The sequence below is a fragment of the Rana temporaria genome, chromosome 6, assembly GCF_905171775.1.
Source record: "Rana temporaria chromosome 6, aRanTem1.1, whole genome shotgun sequence".
Taxonomy (NCBI): Eukaryota; Metazoa; Chordata; class Amphibia; order Anura; family Ranidae; genus Rana; species Rana temporaria.
Genome location: NC_053494.1, coordinates 151679401 through 151685400, shown reverse-complemented (window position 1 = coordinate 151685400; position 6000 = coordinate 151679401).

Below are 6000 nucleotides of genomic sequence, written 5' to 3'. Positions count from 1 at the left end.
TCACATGAAGTCTGCAATGGGGAAGGTCACTGAACAACATTCCTTAAAACTGGAATGGATACTACACCCTTGCTTTAGTCTTCAGTGGAAAATGGGCCCTATGCCAAGCAATAACGTAGTTTGAGATCATGATTCTATTAGTTGGCATTTGCTTCTTCATGTGCCACACATAATAAAATGAGCTACTCTTGCTTGAGAAAAGCTTCAAGACACGTGACCATGATCACATGTGTAGCTCTACCCATGAAGGAGCTGCTGGTTAAGATGGGGGGTCCTCTGTTCTTGGCCTCAGGCTTCTCAAAACGTCAACGTCCATCAGACACAACAGGTTGAATGGGGAAAACAGACAATCACAGTAATGAAACCCTGCAACATGATAATAACGGTGTGTCAAATCAGGTACCAGGTTAGTTACCTTGTTACTGGAAATTAATCATACTGTATTATCACAACATCTAGCCTAGATGAACAACAGTCTAGTGTACAAGGAGGCTCAATAGAAAATACCATGAGTAATGTAGCGATGTCCTGGGTCCCCTTTGGTTTAATGAGAACCTCGAGAGTTAGGGATAGCTGAATCCCTCACTGTAGAGTGGGTTACGAGGCATGGTGGGTGTAGTGCAAGGTAGATTCATGGGTGCCAGACACTTCTTGAATGCAAAGAGATTTATTTTTCTCTTGAATAGAACTGTGGGAGAGAGGGTTAGGGTCAGTACAACCTTTAGTAGTTGCAATGTTAATTAGCAGACTCCGAGACTTCTATAGGTAGACAGCCAAGAAAAGGCACCCAGCCGGCCACCACATCTGCATGTGTAGACACACTGTCTCCTATGGCAACAATCTTGAACAATTTTTAACAAAGGTTGCGGTGAACTCTTTCACTTCCTCCAAAATCTGCTCTTTAGATCTTCACTCAACTGAGCTCTTACACCTAGACCTGCTGATCTACTGCCACTGGATCTCCTAGGCTCTTTTAATCTTCTCACTGAGTTTCTTATTCAAGAATCACCCCATTAATAGTGCCCTGCAAAGTGCCCTGAAAGATCCTCTCCTCACACTCCAGTGTGAAAGCTCGAGGGCTTCCACACTGGAGCGGTGCGCTGACAGAACCGTAAAAAAAAGTCCTACTAGCCGCATCTTTGGAGCGGTGAAGGAGCGGTGTGTATACCGCTCCTCCACCGCTACTGCCCATTGAAATTAATGAGCGGCGCAGCTATACTGCCGGCAAAGCGCCACTGCAGAGGCACTTTGCAGGTGGTTTTAACCCTTTTTTGGAAGCTAGTAGGGGTTAAAAGCGCCCTGCTAGCGGCTGAATACCTCTGCAAATACGACGGTAAAGCGTTGCTAAAAATTGCGACGATTTACCGCTGATGCCCCAGTGTGAAAGGGGCCTTTCTCAACACACAGCTATTAATGTCTAAACCGCTGGCAACAAAAGTGAATACACCCCTAAGTGAAAATGTCCAAATTGGGCCCAATTAGCAATTTTCCCTCCCCAGTGTCATGTGACTCATTCATGTTACAAGGTCTCAGGTGTGAACGGGGAGCAGATGTGTTAAATTTGGTGTTATCGCTCTAATTCTCTCATACTGGTCTGGAAGTTCAACATGGCACCTCATGACAAAGAACTCTCTGAGGATCTGAAATAAAAAATTGTTGCTCTATATAAAGATTGCCTAGGCTATAAGAAGTTTGCCAAGACCCTGAAACTGAGCTGCAGCACGGTGGCCAAGACCATGCAGCGGTTTAACAGGACAAGTTCCACTCAGGACAGGCCTCGCCGTGGTCGACCAAAGGAGTTAGAGTGCACATGCTCAGTGTCATATCCAGAGGTTGTCTTTGGGAAATAGATGTATGAGTGCTGCCAGCATTGCTGATCAATCTCCTTGTATCTGTATTTTCAGAAATAGTCATGTATGCGTTTTTATATTCAGCTGTATAGAGGGAAATAAAACATTGCAAAAGCAAAATCTATTAATGTCCCCTCATTAAGATGGACCTTCGGAAGAGCTGCACCATGTACAATTTGGGAGGCAAAATTATCTATCTTGATTATTCTGAACGGATTATATATTCTGACTAGTTTGTAAAACCGTGAATTACCCAAGAATACGTTGGTTCTGGGATTGTTTTAGTCTACTGACGCTGCTACCTTTAATATAATAAGCTTAACGGTAATAATAAGGATGTTATACACATCTAACACAGTGGGTTTGATTTACTAAAAGCAAACAGTCTGTTCACTTTTGCAAGGTAGGTTGTACTTGAAAGGGAATTTTCCCCAGAACCTAATGGATGTGGTAAAAGTTTACTTTGCAAAGAATACCCAATCACATGCAAGGAAAAAAAATGCATTGCTTGCACAAGATTAGATGATGGCAGTCAACAAAGCTTCACCTCATTGACTTAGCTAAGGTAAAATGCTCTTTCAAAGTGAATCTTCCCTTGGAAAGCAAGTGTAGCACCTGTGTACTTCCAAGTACCGGTGCTATTAAAAGTTAAGGGATAATCAGAGTGTAGTTGACTCTGATTTTGATTGCAATTTTACAAAGGGTCTCTGTTTCAGCTGGGCTGTGCTGTGGGTCCATTCTGTTGTTCCTGGGGTGCTATACCACCCCAGAGAGACAGGTGGCGCCAGTGGAGTCCAGGCTAGGGTGCCTCTTGCCAGCAGCTAAGCGGGGCATGCTGGGGGAGGGTACTTCTGGAGCAGACGCTATTGGGGTGGGGTTCTTTTCCTGAGGTGGCACCCACCTTTAGGGTGACCACACATCACGGCCCCCCGGCGATTTGGCCTACCAGGCCAGGGTGCGCGTGCCACGCGGTGTTCCTGGTTCTGGGACCATGTTGGCCCAGAGCATTTAAAGCTGTGGCGGGGCCCCAGTAATCGACTGGGTTCCCAATTCTGAGAAGATCCCAAGCAAGATAGCTGTTCGGTGGGGAGTCCGCCTGAGGAGAGCCAAGAGAGGCAGGCGATCCAACAGGGCCTAGACAATCCATCAGGGATCAAGGTAACCGGACACTGAAAGGTTGGATGTCAGTAACCTGTCAGTCGGTAACCTGATTGAAAATACTACCTGAAAGCGATTCTAACTTAAATTCTACCAAGGAGGATTGTCTCCATAATCTAAGTTCTAGGGAGGGTCTGTGGCAGAGATCTTTTCCCTCAAATTTCCAAGTGATACTCTGGCTGCCAGGTCGGTGTGAGAGGCCTGTCCAGGTACACTATACCCACTCTGGCTGGAGTGGCGACGAAAGTAAAGTATCGTTGGAAGCAGGACTGTTTCCGTATCGTTAAGCCTGAATCTGCTATTTATTCTCCTTCTCCATCTTTGCTATCTACCTTAAGTTTTACTGTTTACCGTGTTGGGTAAAATAAAAGCACAAGAAAAGACATCTGCTGTGTGGACATTCCATTGCTTTGGCTCTCATCAACTACCCTAGACTGCGGAGTCACAGAGGTAACATGCCACCCAATCTATAACCAGCGGCTCCTTCGGGGGTGAGCGCTACACAAGTCTATTTGCCTTAAATAAACAACTTCAGTGCGTGTTGTCTTGCTCCTGGACATACTTTGCAATTGGGTAGTGCATTGGTGCCCAACCAGTGGCCCAGGGGCCACTTGTGGCCCGCGGAGCCCTCTGATCTGGCCTGCGACCTTCTGCTCTGGGATGGAATAGAATAAAATACTGATATTAAAGGTAAGTTTATTACTAAAATCACAGGCCCAGATTCACGTAGGGCGGCGTAACTTTGTGCGGGCGTAGCGTATCTTATTTACGCTACCCCGCCGCAACTTAGAGAGGCAAGTGCAGTATTCACAAAGCACTTGCGTCCTAAGTTACGGCGACGTAGCGTAAATGGGCCAGCGTAAGCGCGCGTAATTCAATATGGGCTGGTAGGGGGGTGTTGTATTTAAATGATTCGTGACCCCACATAAATGACGCGCTTTACGAACGGCGCATGCGCGCGCATGCTCAGTATTACATCAAATTTTTAAAGTAAATTACGCCCGCTCAATGCTTAGGCGACGTGAACGTAACCTACGCCCAGCCCCATTCACGGACGACTTACGCAAACGACGTAAAATATGACGCTGTTCGGACAATTCCGACGTCCATACCTTACATGACTTACCCCTGCTTTATGAGGGGTAACTTTACGCCGGTCCGACGCCTTACGTAAATGACGTATCTTGATACGCCGGGCGCACGTACGTTCGTGAATCGGTGTATCTAGCTCATTAGCATATTCAACGCGGAAATCAACGGAAACGCCACCTAGCGGCCAGCGTAAATATGCACCCCAAGATACGACGGTGTAGGAGACTTACGCCGCTCGTATCTAGGCAACAGTGAGGCGTATCTGATTCTATGAATCAGGCGCAGAGATGCAACGCCTCACACTCAGAGTTGCGACGGCGTATCTGGAGATACGCCGTCGTAACTCCTTTGTGAATCTGGGCCACAGTGTATATATGGGCATATGTGTTCTGCAGTGGTTACTGGCCTGCATTCAACTGATACGCAGGTGCAGAGCAGTGCACCAGCAGGTTACCTGCACTGAGCCATAGACTTCTGTTATTACCTGCAAGTTTGGTGAGCTTTCTGAAAGTGCACCACACCTATAGGATATAATAGAAGTCTATGGCAAAGTGCAGATAACCTGCAGGAAAGCCATAGGTGAACCCGCGGTGTGGGCAAACAGCAGTGCATCAGTGTGAAAGCAGCCTTAGGCCCCCTTCACATGGTCAGTCCAACCCAATCAGACCCTCCATTCACCTCTAAGGAGTGGCAGATGTAAATGGAATTGTGTCTGTTTACAAATGTCTACCTCCAATCCGATCCACAAAAAAATTAAAAAAGAAAGTTGTGGGCCCTATAGAGGGGGCTGCCATCCACCCGCTCTGCTCATTGTGGCCCGCGACCGGTTACCAAGTTGATTAAGTGGCCCATGCTCTCCAAAACGTTGGGCAACCCTGGGGTAGTGTAGTGTGTGCCACATAAAGCCAAGGCATTTTTCTGTGTATTTACTTGGCTCATGTTTCTGCTTTAGTAGCCCATTTGTTCACTCATAAAGTTTAGTGCTCTGGTGGCCAGAAAATGTTATAAAAAAACGGTAAAAGAAGAAGAAAGTGTACTACCCCATTGTAAAAGGGATTGCCATCTATAATAACGTATTCTCTCACACACTTTACTGCACAAGAGTAGAAGATACATTTTGTAAATCTCCATATAAAGGAAATATTCACATTATGTAATTAGCAATGAACACATATTGAGCCACGTGAATAATATGATTTATTCATAGGCAAACATTGTTTTGTACGTTTTATTTTCCTTTGACATATGCTTGAAATATGCATGATTGAAATGATTAAATATGAAAATGCAGCCTGACATGTATTATTAAACATAGTAGGCAAATTTAGTGGTCATTACCATCCAAACTTTACATTTCAGTTTTGTAGGGTTGCTGGAAATTTGAACCACAGTCTTATTATACCTTTAGTGAGACATTTCTACCAAAATTCTAGCTATTGCAAAGTGAAATTATGTTGTTTAGCTCACCGCAAAGGACACAAGGCCATTGCTTTGGATTTAAATGGCCATTCAAGCCAAGTACAACTGTTGCCTGCATAATAGGGAAGTTACCTTCTGGTGCCTACATACAAAGTTATGTTCCCTGCTTACCTTAAAAATTGGTTGCTACAATACAGTGAAAAGCAATCAGATCTCTACCGGCTAACGCTGTGGCTGGTCCCTTTCTGCTCTCCTCTCCTCTCTATTGGCTCCATTTGCTGAAGAAGGAAAGGAGATGCTGAAAGGAGAAGACATCTGGTTGCCTTTTCCTTTATCATTGCACTTGTTTCTAAAAGTAAGCAAGGCACTATCAGAAAAAAATCAACTGTCCTTGCAGAAATTAGGAGGTGTCTGTGGCCCCTGGTATGCTGTATACTGGCCAATAGATGGCTTGAAATTCATCTAGGTAATGCAGACTTGG